Raw genomic sequence first — 19,932 nt, 5'->3', positions numbered from 1 at the left:
ATCTTTCTAATTTTCTCAATTCTTGCAGACCAGATGAGATTTCACCCCTAGGGACAGGGTTGAAAGAGGTTGTCGAAATGGAGAATAGGTAAAAACCGCGCAAGACGAACGATATCAGCGCCGGATCCACAGTTTCGGAGCAGATAATTTCACATGCAGTGCCATCCATGGAGAAAGACTTCGTATGCAGCATGGTATTCAGTGAACGCACCATTGACAGATTCTCCGCGAGGTGGTGCAGTGGTTAGCACACTGGAACCGCATTCGGGAGGACGAAGGTTCAAACCCGCGTCCGGCCATCCTGACTTAGGTTCTCCGTGATTTCCCTAAATCACTTCAGGCAAGTTCCGGGACGGTTCCTTTGAAAGGGCACGGCCACTTCTCTCCTCATCCTTCCCTAATCCGATGGGACTTATGACCTCGCTGTTTCGTCCCCTCCTCCAAACCAACCAACTGACCGGCCAACAGATTCTCTGCTCTAAACGAGAAGCGAATGGATTTGTCATAGAAGCATTCATAGTAAGGTTGGTGTATATCCCTACAGTATTTATTACGTTATTCATTTTCGTCATTTTATGTTAATTGCTTGGAACTTTGTTACCTGTCTTCTAGTGAAGCCCTAGAAGAAACACCACGAACCGACACAACTTTCATCAAAATAGTATACCAAATGTCTTTATTTAAACTACATAAATTCTGAAAATGATTCTACTACAATCACGGCGGCCATTTTTTTTTAAAAAACGATGTGGTTCATCTGAAATAGAAATAACATAAAGGTTCCTACCTGGAGATTTTCATTCAGTGCTCGGTAGTTCAAAGTTTGACTGTGAAGATTTTGTCAAACTGCCACAAAAATCTCAAATCAGTTCTTCACGTGTAAGTAAATCCACTTCCCACTTGGTATCACATACGGTTGGCATTTCCGAAAATAATGTATATATTGTATTGTATTGTATGTTAACCGGGGGCCTAGAAACGACGGAGAGGCTCCGTCCCCGCTGCAGCCGTAGTGGTCCACAACCCCACGACGACTACTGCAGTCCACTTCACCCCTCCGCCGCCCCACACCGAACCCAGGGTTATTGTGCTGTTCGGCCCCCGGTGGACACCCGCCTGCCCCCCCCCCCCCATCCTACCACCCCCTCCCCCGGGAATGTTCACACCAGACGAGTGTAACGCCTATGTTTGCGTGGTAGAGTTCTGGTGGTGTACGCGTACGTGGAGAACTTGTTTGCGCGGCAATCGCCACATTCCGCTGAGGCGGAATAATGGGAACTTCCCGCATTCGCCAAGGCAGATGGAAAACCGCCTAAAAACCATCCACAGACTGGCCGGCTCACCGGACCTCGACCCTAGTCCGCTGGGTGGAGTCGTGCCGGGGACCAGGCTAACTGGGCAGGCATGTATAGATTACTTCACCCGACTTCCACGGGATCGTTCAGAAAGTTAAGTCCCACACTACTGGAAACGAGACTTTAGCCAAGCTCTACTACAAGCGGTACAGACCGCTGAGAGACTTCGAGGCTACCTCGTGGCACGAACGCTACTCGTTTTCCGGCGGTCCGCAGGGCCACATTCCTTTCAAGGGCGCGGACGGCGTAGATCCATCCTGTTCTGATCAACTACTGTCCTCAACAGACTCTGGTAACCAGACCCATTCTGAGCATTAAAACTGATCACTGACTTCCAGTTTGCCCCTAATAATTTTCTATTGGAGGACAATCTTTTCTTAAGCAAAAGCTAATAAAATGTATCACCCTATCTTGCAAGATAAAACACAAGGAATTTTTGAAGTACATAATGCAAACGTCTGTGTGTTCTGAGATGATCATTTAAATATGAACAATGGCCATATATTTAGATTGTCCTCCAATAGAAAATTATTAGGCCCAAACTGGAAGTCAGTGATCAGTTTTAATGCTCAGAATGGGTCTGGTTACCAGAGTCTGTTGAGGACAGTTCCCGCGAAAGAAGAACGTGCTTATGTTAAAGTACTGTTTTCGCTTCTGCGTGTGTCAAGAACTCAGTGTAGAAAATATTGTTTCACTGCATTTTGTGCTCGTTCCTCATACGAATCGTACATCATATTTTCATTAATATTCACCTTATAGTTGCTCAAGCTGTAACAGTTAGTCGCTAAAGAAATATTTTTCATATTAATTTGTTTTACTTTCTGATGCCTGTGTAGCAGATAACTGTATTGTAGTGTACTTTAAATGTAGCGTGTACCTTTGTTACTATGGACTCCACTGTTTCTTCTTTATTCTTCACTGCTTCTTCAAGATGGTCGTTTTCATAATTACTTACCGTACATACATCATCATACTTTGATTTCCACACTCATACAACCATTCATTCTAAGACTTACAACTATATAATCTATTCTTTCTTACGTCGCCTTTGTGGCCCTTTCCTAGGTACCACTGCAAAATTAATCTTCATATTCATCGCCGTATATCCATGTAATTATTCATTAAAAAATCTTCCACATAAATCGCCATTTATACTCATGTATTACCTACAGGGTTCTTACACTAGAACCACCGCCCTATTTATTTCTTCTCACAAATATAAATAAACTCATATTACTCTAATACACTTTCATTCTCTTCCTAGATTCATTCATGCATGTTATGTCACCACAAACGTAGATTAACTAATTAATACCTCCAATCGAATCTAAAACTTTTCACACTCTCTCTACTTCCAAGTATTATCCAGCAGTGAAATTAATTTGTTTCTGTATATTGATTTTTTTTAACATACAGTACTTACCTCAGTGATTTTGTTTTAGTTCGTATAATTACGTTGTGTGCGTATTGGTTAGTTTTCGTATTTACTTAGCTTATCTCCCGCAAGTTGTACGATTCATGTTGACAGTTTTACTCAGCTGCTTATGCTTTTCGTATAAGGTACCATGTAATTAATAGCAACTAACATAAGTGAGTTGTGTAATAGCAAATTTGTGGGTATGTATTCTCCCTATACGTCACGCTCGCTAATTCTAATGTTGTCTGTAAAGAAGTGTAGTCTTATAAGTGCACAATTGCTCCTCTCGCTAAATCTCGTACGATATGTTATTTTGTAGTTTACGTCTCCGTCACACGCATTTTTCTATATGTATATTTCATTCTACGTTTCCCATCGTCACTGACTTGCGTGCTGTATGTAAGCCGCTTAGTTCTCAATAAAGTTCAGTGCTAATCGTGTTCTTTTAAGTGTACATGTTGTTACTTTTCTTTTAAACTTCTCTTAATACTGTTGTATATAGTCTGATAGGAATATCTGTGTATATTTTCTTCTCCTTTGATTCAATTGCCTATGTTAAGTTCACAATTTTAGCGTATTCTACGCTCCTTATACTTTACTTGCACCGATGCGGTCCTTTTCTTAAAACAACGTATGCTTAACTTAATGATATACTCTTAAAATTAGTGCTCTTTACAGTATAGTCTCCATCTTGTGGAAAAATGTCTGTGTTCGTTTTGTTTGTGTAACTGATTTACGTTAGAGTAATGAGCTGATAGGTACTTCATTTCGTGTCGCTTCTGTTTTGTCCAGTTGGCAGCGCAGCGTGAATGCCGATTCGCTTAAATTCTAGAATGGTTTCCGTCGCGATGCGCAGTGTGTCTTTGCGCATCTAGCTGAGGACACTGAACTCAACCGTGCTTTTTGCCTACGCGACCCCTACGATCAGCTGTTGGCCGCTTCGTATGTAATTGTTATAAGTACACTCCGCTTCAAGCGCGGCTGCGCGTCTCAGTACTCTTCATCGCTCGTGCCGCTAGCTCAAAGCTCGCGCGCTGTGAATTCCTTTCTTTTCCATCGCTCTTGTTTAATTATTTTTATGTATTGTAACTACATAATCTAATGATTTTCACTCTTCCACTATTGTGTACAATTGTTTTATGTCTTCCCATATATTTAGTATTCTCTTAAGGAATATGAAAAAGTTTCTTGTGTTTCTATAGATATTTAAGTCTTAAGAAAGCTCAATACCAAAATTACAAGATAAATCTCTAACGACTAGGTTGCATTCTCATCTCTGCATTTTAGGTAGTAGAAGAAAATTGAACATTCCTTATTGACTAAACAGGACAGTAGAAGAGGGAGAGGGTAACGAAAATATAAATATTGTACCCCCTAGCTGGAGAGGAACCGACTGCCAATCGGTTTATTCGTCATAGAGTGACAAACCTCCTACCTACTTGGGTTTTATTAACGCAACAAATAAGGAAAGAATTGGACTTGCACTTTCATTTAATAAATTTCCCCAAATCTTTATGTGGATACATGCCTTTTATTTTACCATTTTTTATATTTCCTATCAAGTAGCACCCAGGATGTGGCTTGTCAACAATGATATACGGACCAACATATAACAATTGCAATTTTTTGTTCAATGCCTTTAATTTCGATGATTTCGGATGAGTTTTTAGTAGTACCTCCTGTCCAATCTGGAATTCTATTACGTTCTTCAATTTCTTGTCGTAAATGCCTTTCCTTATTTGAGCTTGCCCTTCCAGTGTTATTAGCGCTTGCCGTACTTTGTCATCTAAGGCTATGTCTTTGTGCCCTAATTTACGTATCGGTTTTGCCCATTCATCTAGTTCCACCTTTTCAAACATGAGTTCGGCCGGTGTGTACCCTGTTGATGTGTGTGATGGTGATTTACTATGTGCTGAAACGGACCCACGTATTATATCCATTTCTTTTGGTTCTGCGGTATATATGTCCGGATAAACCTGTTAAATTCACGGAAGCACCGTTCGACAGGACTTGCTTCCGGGTGGAACTTGGATACTAAAATATGACGTATGTTTTGTGATTTTAAAAATGATTTCCATTGGTCACATGTAAAATTTGAAGCATTATCAGTTAGAACCGCTTGCGGTTTCCCAATACGTGGTATGTAGTCTTCCAGAATCCGTCTTATAATTGGTCCAGACCTAACCGTTTTGACTGCGTACAGCTGGAGATACTTACTAAAAACGTCATACAAGGCTACGATGTATTTAACCCCGCCGCGGGCTTGGGGATAAGGTCCTGTGGCGTCAATAGATACAAGGTCCCTTGGTTGCTTTGGTATTATTGGGTGTAGTACATTGAGACATGTCCTATTTTGATGTTTGACCTTCTGACACACCGCACATCGTCTGATTACTTGCTCTATACGTCGCCTCATATTAGGGAAATAACAATACGTTGCAATTTTTGCAGCACACCTTAGCACTCCATAATGTCCCCATGTGCGGTGTGTGTGTTGAATTAAGTTGTCCACATATTCCTGAGGTATGCACACACACCACTTATCCATTCGCCGATCTCTTCTATGAAAGAGGACGCTATTATGTATAATGTAATACTGCTTTAACTGTTCGTGTGTTCCGGACTGCAAATATCTTATTACCTTGCTTCATCTCGGGTCTTCTTCCTGCAGACGTTGCATGTTTTTGCACATTTTGATATAATATGGTTTAAAAGTTCCATCATTTATTAAAAGTACTTTGAAATCAGATGTTTTTTTCCTCTAAGTCGTGATAATCGGTGAGGCCTTGTGGTAATCGTGATAGTGCATCTGCCAAAACATTCTGTTCCCCTTTTATGTACACAACCTCAAAATCAAACTCCTGTAGGTACATGCACCACCTCGTTATTCTCTTATGTAACAACTTACATGTCAGAAGAAAGGACAAAGCTTGATGATCACAGTAAACTTTAGTATGTTTTCCCCAAAGGTAATATTGAAATTTACGAAAGGACCAAATAACTGCCAACAATTCCAGTTCAGTTACAGAATACGATCTTTCACATTCTGTAAGAGTTCTACTCGCAAAACTTATTACACTGATTTCTTCCTTACCATCTTTTGTTATTATTTGAAACAGACACGCGCCAAGCCCCTGATAACAAGCATCAGTGCTTAAACAAAAGTCCAACTCCATATCCGGGTGTTTAAGGATACGTGCATTAATCAGTGCCTGCTTAATGCGTTCAAAATCACTTTCACACTCTTTAGTCCACAGCCAACTGTGATTTTTACGCAGTAGGTTTAACAGCGAGCTACTGTTCAACAATTGTTGTGGCAGAAATTTCCTGAAAAACGAGGTCATTCCTAGAAAACCTTTTAATTGTCTCTTATTATAGGGTGTTGGGAAATTTCGTATCGCATCTAATGTACCGGGGTCAGGTAAGATCCCTTCTGGTGAAATAATATGCCCTAAAAATTTTATTTTGTCCTTTCCGAATTCAGACTTTCTAAAGTTAACTGTGACATTGTATTCATCGAATTTTTGAAAAACCTTTTCCAGAATACTTACATGTTCATCCCATGTTTGAGTTGCAATTAATAAATCGTCAATGTAGAGTGTAACCTGGCTAAGCAACTCCGGTCCAAGTACTTTGTCTAATGCTTCAATAAATACACCAGCGCTCACGTTTAATCCGAAAGGCAGCACCCTAAATTGGTAACTCCTCCCGGCATTTATGAAAGCTGTATACTTTCTACTCTCTTCATGCAACAAAATTTACCAGTACGAAGCTTTCAAATCGAGGATGTTAAATACTTAACGCCATGAAACTTTAATAACTGCTCTTCTAGATTCTCTGGCCTTGTTCTTTTAGGAACGATGATTTTGTTTATTTCTCTCGCGTCTAACACCAGCCGCACCGTTCCGTCAGTTTTACCAACTGCGAGAAACGGACTGCAGTAAGGCGAGTGCGATGTTTCAATCACCTTCCACCTAATCATACGCTCTATTTCTTGTCTTACTGCGTCTTTCATTGCCCAAGGAATGCCATATGACGTTCTACAATAGGTTTCATGCGGGCACACTTCCATTTTATATTCATATCCCCTAATAACACTGGGTTGTTTACGAAAAATGTTATGATATTTGAAGAGTAATTTTGCCAGTTCACTTCGCTGTTCATTGTTAAGACAAGTGGATTTACTTATTTTACTATCTACTGTTTGCTCATCTAGGATCTCACCGCCAGGGTCATCAAATTCCGTCTCCCTTGCTATTAAGACTTGAGGGTAGCTAAGTTTAACATCAATATCGGGTATCTGCCTACCCTGATTCGTCGTTGTAGTTTTTATTAAGTCCACTGTCAGTGTGCGCTCTCCTACATGAAATTGACATTCCCCGCTGCTGATATCTATTTTTACCCCATACCTTCTGAACACCTCCATACCAAGTATACAGTTCACTATCAGTTTGTCTATCAACAAGAAAGTACACTGCAAAGTTACACCACATATGCTAATGGGTATGTGTAGATTGCAGGTTCGAGTCCTGTCACGGTCGCCACTTTATAATATAATAAAATGATAATATAATAGGACAGGGAACGAATGATAATGAAATGTTGGAATGTGTGGCTTTTTTAAAGTGGATGAATTAAAGAGATTAATTCTTTGGCTTGAAGGACAAGCACAATAAGCTAGGCATTGCCTGTAACGGGAAAGGAATAATTTTAGTTTATATTTATATAAATAAATCGTCTTCATAGTATTTTATGCGTACCAATTATTAATATTATGTCCGATCGCCGTCTCCTTGACTGTGGTCATGTTGTTATATTCGGATCTTTTTTCCGAAGTACACAGGTGGGCTTCCGTTCTTCTTATTGCATTACTACTTGAAATAATAATAACTCTCACAAATATTCTGTTAATAAAACACTACTATATTTCTGTTCGATGCACATAGAAAATACACACAATGGCGGTCTGCAATTACTCGCTAAAAAATGGCGGTTCTCACTCGTTCACTCACTGAGCGAAACCTTCCTTCCAACAACTCGTACAAGAACAAAAACTGCTCTGTCTTTTAACATCTGAAAGTCAAAAATACCTGACGGTAGGCACAGGCTCTACGCTGGGCTACTACCACCTCATCTTTTCTCTTTGCTTTTAAAGAGGATGAAAACATAAAAGTAAGAAATGCAAAAGGTATATCACACTGGGCAGGCATGTATAGATTACTTCACCCGACTTCCACGGCATCGTTCAGAAAGTTAAGTCCCACACTACTGGAAACGAGACTTTAGCCAAGCTCTACTACAAGCGGTCCAGACCGCTGAGAGACGTTGAGGCTACCTCGTGGCACGAACTCGTTTTCCGGCGGTCCGCAGGGCCACATTTCTTTGAAGGGCGCGGACGGCGTAGATCCATCCTGTTCTGATCAACTACTGTCCTCAACAGACTATGGTAACCAGACCCATTCTGAGCATTAAAACTGATCACTGACTTCCAGTTTGGGCCTAATAATTTTCTATTGGAGGACAATCTTTTCTTAAGCAAAAGCTAATAAAATGTATCACCCTATCTTGCAAGACAAAACACAAGGAATTTTTGAAGTACATAATGCAAACGTCTGTGTGTTCTGAGATGATCATTTAAATATGAACAGTGGATTTACGATACATTTGTGAAAAGCTACAGCACATTATTAATTCCTAGATTTTACAATATATTACAAATTCAAGATCCGGCCGGTGTGGCCGAGCGGTTCTAGGCGCTTCAGTCTGGAACCGCGCGACCGCTTCGGTCGCTGGTTTGAATCCTTTCTCGGGCATGGATGTGTGTGATGTCCTTAGGTTAGTTAGGTTTAAGTAGTTCTAAGTTCTGGGGGACTGATGACCTCAGTTGTTAAGTCCCATAGTGCTAGAGCCATTTAAAGCCAAATTCAAGACTAATTTAAAAACGATAAGTAGGTAATCTCTAAAGATTTTACCAAATTTTACCTACCATTATTTTTATAAAAATTATCCATTCGACATTGTAAATGAAGAAAAAGCAACCTTTTCTTCTTATGGTAGTCAGTCTTTTAACTGGTTCGATGCAGTCTCACCATTGTCAACCACTTCATCTCAGATGAACACTGGCTCGCTTCATCCTCAGTTATTTGTTGCACGTATCCCACTCTCTATCTATCCCCATAAGTTTTGCCCTCTATACGTTCGTCAAGAAGCAAATAAGTTATTTCCTGATGTCTTAACATACTTCATATCATTCTGTGACAATGTTTTCTACGTGTTCCTCACCTCGACTATTCTGTGGAGTATCTTCTCGTCTCTTACCTTATTAGTCCACCGAGTTTTCAACATCCCTCTATAGTAATACATGTTTAATTGTCATATATTCTATTCTTTTCCGGTTTGCGCGGAATCTATAAATGACTCTGAGACAACGCTGTGCTTCAGATACAACTTCTCAGAAATTATTTGCTCAAATGAAGGCCTATGTTTCGTATCAGTACGTCTACAACTACAAACACATTTCGTAAGCCACCGTGTGGTACGTGGCGGAGAGTACCCTGTTCCACTATTACTCACTTTCTTTCTTTATACTTATATGGCTATAGTATCTGTTGTTTCGGACATGTCCGAGAGAACAGATATTATTGATGACGTGCAGCCGTCTAGAACGAAGTTAGAATTATATGTTAATACCTTCAGCTGCTGACGGGCGTTGATACGTATCAACGGGGACAGGCGAAAAATGTGTGCCCCAACTGGAACTCGAACCCGGGATCTCCTGCTTACATGGCAGACGCTCTATCCATCTCTTTTGTTCATTGTGTCTGGTCGTTGCGGACATGATATCCGTTCAAGTTCGTTTGTTGATCCTTCCAATTAGTTTTGTTATTACAGAGGCCAACCAGCTCTCTGACCGAACACGCTCAGCTGCCGTGCCGCAACCATCTGAGCCACCGAGGGCACAGATAATAATGCGACTGCAGGGGCTATCTCGCGCACGCCTCCCACGAGTCCCACATTATCACCTTATATGTCCACACACTACATTCGTAGTGTCCCTACTCAACACACTCATTACTCGTGGAAGTCATTCTTACCAAGTCCCGTAAGAGTTGTATCACTTTGGTCCTTGCCATGACTTGCAGGCTGATATGGAACAAGCTCACGAACTTCATTCTTAGTATCCTTTACTGCTGGGTTCAGAAAAGGTCTGTGACAGTCGCACGTTAACATAAAAGTTGTCAAATGTGGAACGAAGACCACCCACATTCACACGACAGTATATAATTCAGAAAACAGGTGTGTACATGCGTGTGCGCACACACATTCAATAATCTGATACAGAATTGAAGCACTTAATGTACATACATACTTCATATGTGGTATTTTGCACAGGACGTTCCCCTTATATGTGGAAATCTGAAGAATTTGAAACAATAGAAGATAATTTTTTTTTCAGTTACTGAAGGATATACCAATAGTTTGTAACACAGGAACCAATCTTTGTCAATATTTCCACTGAATGGTCGCTAGTGGTTTTTGTCACTTGCTCCAACATCTGTGCATTTGATTTTACTTACCTATATTGTGAGACATGAGGATAAGACTTTAATGTGGAACAGGAGAAATGAAATCTGTGTTTTAGTTTACAAACAAAGTAATAAACTTCAGTACACCTCTGAGAGAATAAATGTATAAGATAGAAAGGGGAACAGTAAATGAAGTTTAGAATATAGTTTTGTCCATAAGTACTCTAACATAGCTGCTCCAGTTGCACATTGATTTATTACAATGACCAATTAGTGTCTAGTCATTCTCAATTAGTATGAAAAACTGTACCTCTACTGAGTGTCTGCTGAGCTAATGTCCTCTTAAAATAGTTTATTTCTGAGGAATATATAAGTAGATAACATTCGGTGTAGAGCAGACACTTACGTTGTTACAGATTCATCATCCAGTGGCGTGTTCATGTGTCATTAAATACCTCAAAAACCACTATTCTAGATGGACAAAAATGCTGCATCCGCACAGAAGATGAACATTCAAAAATGTTCAAATGTGTGTGAAATCTTATGGGACTTAACTGTTAAGGTCATCAGTCCCTAAGCTTACCCACTACTTAAGCTCAATTATCCTAAGGACAAACACACACACCCATGCCCGAGGGAAGACGCGAACCTCCGCCGGGACCCGCCGTACAGTCCATGACTGCAGCGCCTAAGACCGCTCGGGTAATCCCGCGCGTCGAAGATGAAGGCCATGACCGATATTGCCAGAACTGTATACTTACATGGATATGGCGTCTGTTCTTCGCACATGTCAGAAAGAACAGACACCATGTCCATATCCACATACTACCCGAACTCTTACGGGACTTGGTAAGAATGTCTTCCACGAGTAATGAGTAGGGTAGAGACACTACAAATGTAGTGTGTGGACATATATGGTGAGAATGTGGGTCTCTCTGGAGGCGTACGCGAGATAATCCCTGCAGTCGCATTGTCCTCTGTGCCCTCGGTGGCTCAGATGGATAGAGCGTCTGCCATGTAAACAAGAGATCCCGGGTTCGAGTCTCGGTCGGGGCACGCATTTTCAACTGTCCCCGTTGATATATATCAATGCCGGTCAGCTGCTGAAGGTATTAATATATGATTCTAACTTCCTCTTTTGTCTCGCAAATAGAGCGAGGGAAGATAGACTGCCTTTACTCCTCCGTACTAGCACTAACCTCTCTAATCTTATCTTCGCTGTCCTTACAGGAAATGTACGTTTGTGGCAGTAGAATCGTTCTGCAGTCGGCCTCAAATGCCGGTTCACAAACTTTTCTCTGCAGTGTTCCTCGAAAAGATCTTTGCCTTCTCTGCAGTGATTCCTATTTGAGTTCCCGAATCAGCTCCATAATATTTGCGTGTTGTTCGAACCTACCGGTAACAAATCTAGCAGCCCCCTCTGAATTGCTTCGACTTCTTTCTTTAATCCGACCTTGTGCGGATACCAAACACTCGGACAGTACTCAACAATGGATCGTACAAGTGTCCTGCAAGCGTTCTACTTTACATTCCTAAACATTCTACTACACATCCCTAAAATTCTCCCTATGAGACGCAGTCGACCATTCGCTCCCGTACTACAATCCTTACATGCTCATTCCATTTCATATTGTTTTTCAATGTTACGACTAGACTGTGTCAAGCAACAGACTACTTGAGCTCTACACGAACGTTATCTTTGTTTTTCCCTCTTACCTGCATTAACTTGCGAGGGTCACTCCAAAAGAAATCTACACTATTTATTTTAAATCCATCTTTTATTCCACATGTTTGAAAGTTTTACAGTGTCTAGATACATCCTTTTTGAACAATATTTTCATTTCTCCACATAATTTCCATCCCTCTCAACTGCCTTACGCCATCTACATCTACATCTGCATCAATACTCCGCAAGCCACCTGACGGTGTGTGGCGGAGGGTACCCTGAGTACCTCTATCGGTTCTCCCTTCTATTCCAGTCTCGTATTGTTCGTGGAAAGAAGGATTGTCGGTATGCTTCTGTGTGGGCTCTAATCTCTCTGATTTTATCCTCATGGTCTCTTCGCGAGATATACGTAGGAGGGAGCAATATACTGCTTGACTCTTCGCTGAAGGTATGTTCTCGAAACTTTAACAAAAGCCCGTACCGAGCTACTGAGCGTCTCTCCACAGAGTCTTCCACTGGAGTTTATCTATCATCTCCGTAACGCTTTCGCGATTACTAAATGATCCTGTAACGAAGCGCGCTGCTCTCCGTTGGATCTTCTCTATCTCTTCTATCAATCCTATCTGGTGCGGATCCCACACTGCTGAGCAGTATTCAAGCAGTGGGCGAACAAGCGTACTGTAACCTACTTCCTTTGTTTTCGGATTGCATTTCCTTAGGATTCTTCCAATGAATCTCAGTCTGACATCTGCTTTACCGACGATCAACTTTATATGATCATTCCATTTTAAATCACTCTTAATGCGTACTCCCACATAATTTATGGAATTAACTGCTTCCAGTTGCTGACCTGCTATTTTGTAGCTAAATGATAAGGGACCTATCCTTATATGTATTCGCACCACATTACACTTTTCTACATTGAGATTCAATTGCCATTCCGTGCACCATGCGTCAATTCGCTGCAGATCCTCCTGCATTTCAGTACAATTTTCCATTGTTGCAACCTCTCGATACACCACACCATCATCTGCAAAAAGCCTCAGTGAACTTCCGATGTCATCCACCAGGTCATTTATGTATATTGTGAATAGGAACGGTCCTAGACACTCCCCTGCGGCACACCTGAAATCACTCTTACTTCGGAAGACTTCTCTCCATTGAGAATGACATGCTGCATTCTGTTATCTAGGAACTCCTCAGTCAATCACACAATTGGTCTGATAGTCAGTATGCTCTTACTTTGTCCATTAAACGGTTGTGGGGAACTGTGTCAAACGCCTTGCGGGAGTCAAGAAACACGGCATCTACCTGTGAACCCGTGTCTGTGGCCCTCTGAGTCTCGTGGACGAATAGCGCGAGCTGGGTTTCACACGACCGTCTTTTTCGAAACCCATGCTGATTCCTACAGAGTAGATTTCTAGTCTCCAGAAAAGACATTATACTCGAACATAATACGTATTCCAAAATTCTACAACTGATCGACGTTACAGATATAGGTCTATAGTTCTGCGCATCTGTTCGACGTCCCTTCTTGAAAACGGGGATGACCTGTGCCCTTTTCCAATCCTTTGGAACGCTTCGCTCTTCTAGAAACCTACGGTACAACGCTGCAAGAAGGGGGGCAAGTTCCTTCGCATACTATGTGTAAAATCGAACTGGTATCCCATCAGGACCAGCGGCCTTTCCTCTTTTGAGCGATTTTAATTGTTTCTCTATCCCTCAGTCGTCTATTTCGATATCTACCATTTCGTCAACTGTGCGACAATCTAGAGAAGGAAGTACAGTGCAGTCTTCCTCTATGAAACAGCTTTGGAAGAATACATTTAGTATTTCGGCATTTAGTCTGTCATCCTCTGTTTCAGTACCATTTTGGTCACAGAGTGTCTGGACATTTTGTTTTGATCCACCTACCGCTTTGACATAGGACCAAAATTTCTTAGGATTTTCTGCCAAGTCAGTACATAGAACTTTACTTTCGAATTCATTGAAAGCCTCTCGCATAGCGCTCCTCACACTACATTTCGCGTAGTTTTTGTTTGTCTGCAAGGCTTTGGCTATGTTTATGTTTGCTGTGAAGTTCCCTTTGCTTCCACAGAAGTTTTCTAACTCGGTTGTTGTACCGCGGTGGCTCTTTTCCATCTCTTACGATCTTGCTTGGCACATACTCATCTAACGCATATTTTACGATGGTTTTGAACTTTGTCCACTGATCCTCAACACTATATGTACTTGAGACAAAACTTTTATGTTGAGCCATCAGGTACTCTGTAATCTGCTTTTTGTCACTTTTGCTAAACAGAAAAATCTTCCTACCTTTTTTAATATTTCTGTTTACGGCTGACATCATCGATGCAGTAACCGCTTTATGATCACTGATTCCCTGTTCTGCATTAACTGATTCAAATAGTTCGGGTCTGTTTGTCACCAGAAGGTCTAATATGTTATCGCCAGGAGTCGGTTCTCTGTTTAACTGCTCAAGGTAGTTTTCAGATAAAGCACTTAAAAATATTTCACTGGATTCTTTGTCCCTGCCACCCGTTATGAACGTTTGAGTCTCCCAGTCTATATCCGGCAAATTAAAATCTCCACCCAGAACTATAACATGGTGGGGAAATCTACTCGAAATATTTTCCTAATTATTCTTCAGGTGCTCAGCCACAACAGCTGCTGAACCCGGGGGCCTATAGAGACATCAAATTACCATGTCTGAGCCTGCTTTAACCGTGACCTTCACCCAAATCATTTCACAATTCGGATCTCCGTCAATTTCCTTCGATACTATTGCACTTCTTATCGCTATAAACACGCCTCCCCCTTCACTGTCCAGCCTGTCTCTGCGGTATACATTCCAATCTGAGTTTAGGATTTCATTTCTGTTTACATGTGGTTTCAGCCAACTTTCTGACCCTAGTACTATATGGGCGTTGTGACCGTTTATTAATGAGAGCAGTTCTGGGACCTTTCTATAGACGCTCCTGCAGTTTACTATTAGCACATTAATATTGTTATTCCTTGTTGCATTTTGCCTACTCCTGCCTTGCCGCGTCTCAGGAGGCGTCTTGTCGGGCCTAGGGAGGGAATTCTCTAACCTAAAAAACCCCCATGTGCACTCCACACGTACTCCGCTACCATTGTAGCCGCTTCCGGCGTGCAGTGCACGCCTGACCTACTCAGGGGTACCCTACATTTCTCCACCCGATAGCGGAGGTCGAAAAATTTGCACCCCAGCTCTCCGCAGAATCGTCTGAGCCTCTGGTTTAAGCCTTCCACTCGGCTCCAAACCAGAGGACCGCGATCGGTTCTGGGAACGATACTACAAATAGTTAGCTCTGATTCCACCCCGCGAGCGAGGCTTTCTGCCTTCACCAATTCCACCAACCGCCTGTACGAACTGAGGATGACCTCTGAACCCAGACGGCAGGAGTCATTGATGCCGACATGAGCATCAGTTTGCAGTCGGGTGCACCCAGTGCCTTCTATCGCCGCCGGTAGGGCCCCCTCCACATCTCGGATGAGACCCCCCGGCAAGCAGACAGAGTGAACACTGGCCTTCTTCCCCGACCTTTTCGCTATTTCCCTAAGGGGCTCCATCACCCGCCTAACGTTGGAGCTCCCAATAACTAATAAACCCCTCCCCCCGTGTGCCTGCTCGGACCTTGCTGAAGGAGCAGCCACATGTCCACTCACAGGCAGAGCGGGCGATGCCTCCACATTTACCCTCCGCCTCGTGCGCCGCGAACGCCGCTGAACCCGCCACTCCCCTTGGGGAGAGGGTGGCCCAACCGCGCCCGGTACCCGCGAAGATGTCTCGACAGCAGGGACAGTGGGTGAAGCACGTAACACCTGGGGTGTACCTTGCGACGCACCAGACTCCCCACTGCCACTACACTCCGAGGCAGCAACCTGAAGACGGCTGACCGCGGCCATCAACACGCTCAGCTGTTCGCGAAGAGTGGCCAGCTCCCCCTGCGTCCGTACACAGCAGTCACACATCCTATCCATCCTAAGGAATCAATTTACTGAAGAGACTTAATCAACTTTCAACTAGACTGCTAATTCACTAAAGGCGGCTGATTATCGACTAAACTGTGATTGCTAACCACTTCTTGTAGAAAACAGTGAAAATAGCACTACCTATCTCTGGACTGTATTCAAAACAAACACTAGCACTACTGGCACTGTGGCTGACTAAAGGGACTCTCTCTGACTGTATTCCAAACAAACACGAAAACTATGGAACACTATTAATAGCACTCGACAATTAAAGCTTCCTAAAAGCTAAATCACACGGAAGAAGAAGTGACAAGTAAGAAAAATACAGTTAATACTTAAATTAACGTAGCTCGCTGCACAGCAGACGTGAAGCAGACGGCGGTTATGACGACGAGCGCCTGTATACCCGCACGGTAAAATTCTGGACCAACTTGTTGGAAACACTGTTTGGCAGCGTGCACAAGGGAGTCATCATCTTCAAACCTTGTTCCACGAAGAAAGTCTTTCAGTTTCCCAGAGAGATGATAGTCACATGGAGCCAGGTCAGGACTGAAAGGCGCGAGTTTCAGTGTTGTCCATCCGAGTTTTATGATCGCTTCCATGGTTTTTTGACTGACATGTGACCATGCGTTGTCGTGTAACAGCAAAATATCCTGCTTTTGCCGATGTGGTCGAACATGAATGAGTCGAGCTTGAAGTTTCTTCAGTGTCGTCACATATGCATCAGAATTTATGATGGTTCCACTTGGCTTGATGTCCACAAGCAAGAGTCCTTCGGAATCGAAAAACACCGTAGCCATAACTTTTCCAGCAGAAGGTGTGGTTTTGAATTTCTTTTTTCTTGGGTGAATTTGAATGATGCCACTCCATCGATTGCCTCTTCGTCTCTGGCGAAAAATGATGGAGCCATGTTTCATCACCTGTCACAATTCTTCCAAGAAATTAATCTCCACTATTCTCGCACTGCACCAAAAGTTCGCTGCATACCGTTTTTCTTGTTTCTTTGTGAGCCACTGTCAACATCCTGGGAACCCACCTGGCACAAACCTTTTTAACGCCAACACTTTCAGTATTCTGCAAACACTTCCTTTCCCCATCCCAACGTAGCGTGACAATTCGTTCACTGTGATCCGTCTGTCAGCAGTCACCAATTCGTTAACACTATGCACATTGCCTGGAGTGTGTGCAGTACAAGGCCTGCCACTGCGAGGACAATCCTCGATATTGCCGTGCCCGCTTTCATCACGAAACCTGCTTGCTCACCGACTAACTGTACTGCGATCGACAGCGGCATCTCCATACACCTTTTTCAACCTCTTGTGGATGTTTCCCACTGTTTCTTTTTCACAGCACAGGAATTGTATGACAGCACGTTACTTCTGACGAACGTCAAGTGTAGCAGCCATCTTGAAGACATGCTGTGATGGCGCCACTCGCGGGAGCAGGTTGAACTAAGTTTGAAAACAAGAGGGAATGATGTATCTACACACCGTGAAACTTCCACACATGCAGAATGAAGACTGTTTTTTTTACAAACATAGTGTGCATTTCTTTTGGAGTGACCCTCGTACATGTTTCTACATCAAGAACTAGCTGCCATTCACCATAGCAACTACAAACATTGTCTAAGTCGTCATGTATTCTCTTACAGTCACTCAACGGCGACCCTTTCCCATACACCACAGCATCATCAGCAAACAGCTGCAGACTGGTGCTTACCCTGTCCGCCAGATCATTGATGTGTGTAGAAAATAACAGCGGTCCTGTCACACTTCTCTGGGGCACTCCTGACGATACCCTTGTCTCTGATGAACTCTCACCGTCGAGAACAACATACTGGGTTCTGTTACTTTACAAGTCTTCGAGCCGCTCAGATATCCGGGAACCTATTCCTATGCTCATACCTTCATTAACAGACCGCAGTGTGGCGCCGTGTCAAACGCTTTTTGGAAATCTAGGAATATGGAATCCACCTGTTACTCTTCACCCATGGTTCGCAGAATATCATGTGAGAAAAAGGGAATCTGAGTTTGACACGAGCGATGATTTCTAAAACCATTCTGATTTATGGACAGAAGCTATTCCCTCCCAGGGAAACTTATATTCGAACTGAGAATGTCTTCAAGCATTCTACAGTAAACCGTTGTTCAAGATATTAATCTGCAATTTTACGGGTCCGTTCATTTATCTTTCTTACATAACGAGGTCATCAGCGCTTTCTTCCAATCGAGCGATTGAACTTAGCGCTCGGTGCAAGATTCGCGACAAATGCAGTGCTGTAAAGTACTCACTGTAAAGCCGAATTTGGATTCCATCAGGACCTGCGGAGGTACTTGCTTTCAATTCTTTCAGTTGTCTCTCTACATCAGAGACGCTTATGACTGTCTCCTCCATATGGGGGTCTGTGTGACGGTCAGACGATGGTGCGTTTGTACGATTCTCCTGCGTTAACAATTTCTTAAATCTGAAATTTAAAACTTAGTTCTGATGTCTTCTGTTGCCACATCAGACTGGTCAGTGAGTGACTGTATAGAAGCCTTAGAACCACTTAGCTATTTTCGCAGGAGCAAAAATTTCTCGAATTCTGGGAAAGATCTATTGCTAATGTATGACTATTGCTGTAAGCTTCGGGCATCCATCTTTTTACAGACGCACAACTTTCTATTAATTTTTGCCTGGCTTCATTTGCGTGTTCCCTTTTGAATCGAGGGTGCAACAGCCTTTGCTTCCTCAGCATTTTTCGAATTTCGCTGTTAAAGCACGGTGGGTCGTTTCCGTCTTTATTCCACTTAATAGCCACGTACTTCTCCCGAATATGAATTACATTCCATTTAAACTTTGCCTATAATTCCTCCACGCCTATCGTAATGGAACTAAACGATGCCAATTCATTGACTATGTGGGGACCTAACAGCCGGCCGCTGTGGTCGAGCGGTTCTAGGCGCTTCAGTCCGGAACCACGCGGCTGCTACGGTCGCGAGTTCGAATCCTGCCTCGGGCATGGATGTGTGTGATGTCCTTAGGTTAGGTAGGTTCACGGAGTTCTAAATCTAGGGGACTAATGACCTCAGATGTTAAGTCACATACTGCTTGGAGCCATTTGAACCATTTGGGGGCCTAACAACTGTCTACTTGCTCTTTCTACCGCAGATACTCTCCTAGTGAGTGATAACTTAGGTAAACAAAGTCGCTATAATCATATCATAATCGCTAATCCCCGTTTCTATAATGTCGCCGTCGATTAAGTCAGGCCTGTTCGTAGCTACGAGGTCTAAAATATTTCCATTGCCTGTGGCCTGTCGAACTACCTGCTCAAGATAGTTTTCAGAAAATATGTTCAAGGGAATTTCGCAAGAATGTCTGTCTGCGTCCCTGTAATGAATCCATAGACGTCCCAGTCTGTACCCTGTAAGTTATAGTCATCTGCATGTAATATTGCATGATATGGGTATTTCCGAGGTTGACTTTCTGTCAGGGACTCTAAAACCTTAACAGCGGAATCGGATGGCCGGTAGAGACATATAACAATTAAATCAATTTCATCTAGACCTGTTACACGCGACGAGGTAACTTCACTGTCACACCTCATCAGAGACAATATTTTCGTCAACTGCAATAAACACACCCTCTCCTACGAAATCTAACCTGTCTCTTCGATGCACCTTCTATCAATCATTAAACGTCTCAGAGCTTTGTACCTCACGTTTCAGCCATCTCTCGTTTCCGAGAATAATTTGAGCGCGAGAAGTTTTCTAGGGGGCAGTAAATTCGAGAAATGTGCTACGAATACTTCGACAATTTACTGACGAACCTTCGACGCTCGAAGTGTTTTTCTCTGAACACGGTCTGGTTTCGGTATCTGCGAGTCGTCTGGCGAGTGTTCACCAGAGAAACTCAACCACCCGCATAGCCTGGAAAACCCCCATGTGCACTCCACAGATACTCTGCTACCCCAGTAGCTGCTGCCTTTGT

The 19,932-nt window shown here is 42.7% G+C and overlaps 1 protein-coding gene across 2 annotated transcripts in view; it reads left to right on the top strand.

The window, feature by feature from the left end:
- The window catches only part of LOC126291798 (luciferin sulfotransferase-like), a 242,722-nt gene that overhangs the window by 189,606 nt on the left and 33,184 nt on the right, over positions 1–19,932 (top strand). The window lies entirely within an intron of this gene.

This window comes from Schistocerca gregaria, chromosome 9, assembly GCF_023897955.1.
Source record: "Schistocerca gregaria isolate iqSchGreg1 chromosome 9, iqSchGreg1.2, whole genome shotgun sequence".
NCBI classification, from domain to species: Eukaryota; Metazoa; Arthropoda; class Insecta; order Orthoptera; family Acrididae; genus Schistocerca; species Schistocerca gregaria.
The sequence above is the reverse complement of the archived record's forward strand: the minus strand, read 5'-3'. Positions and strand labels throughout refer to the sequence as shown.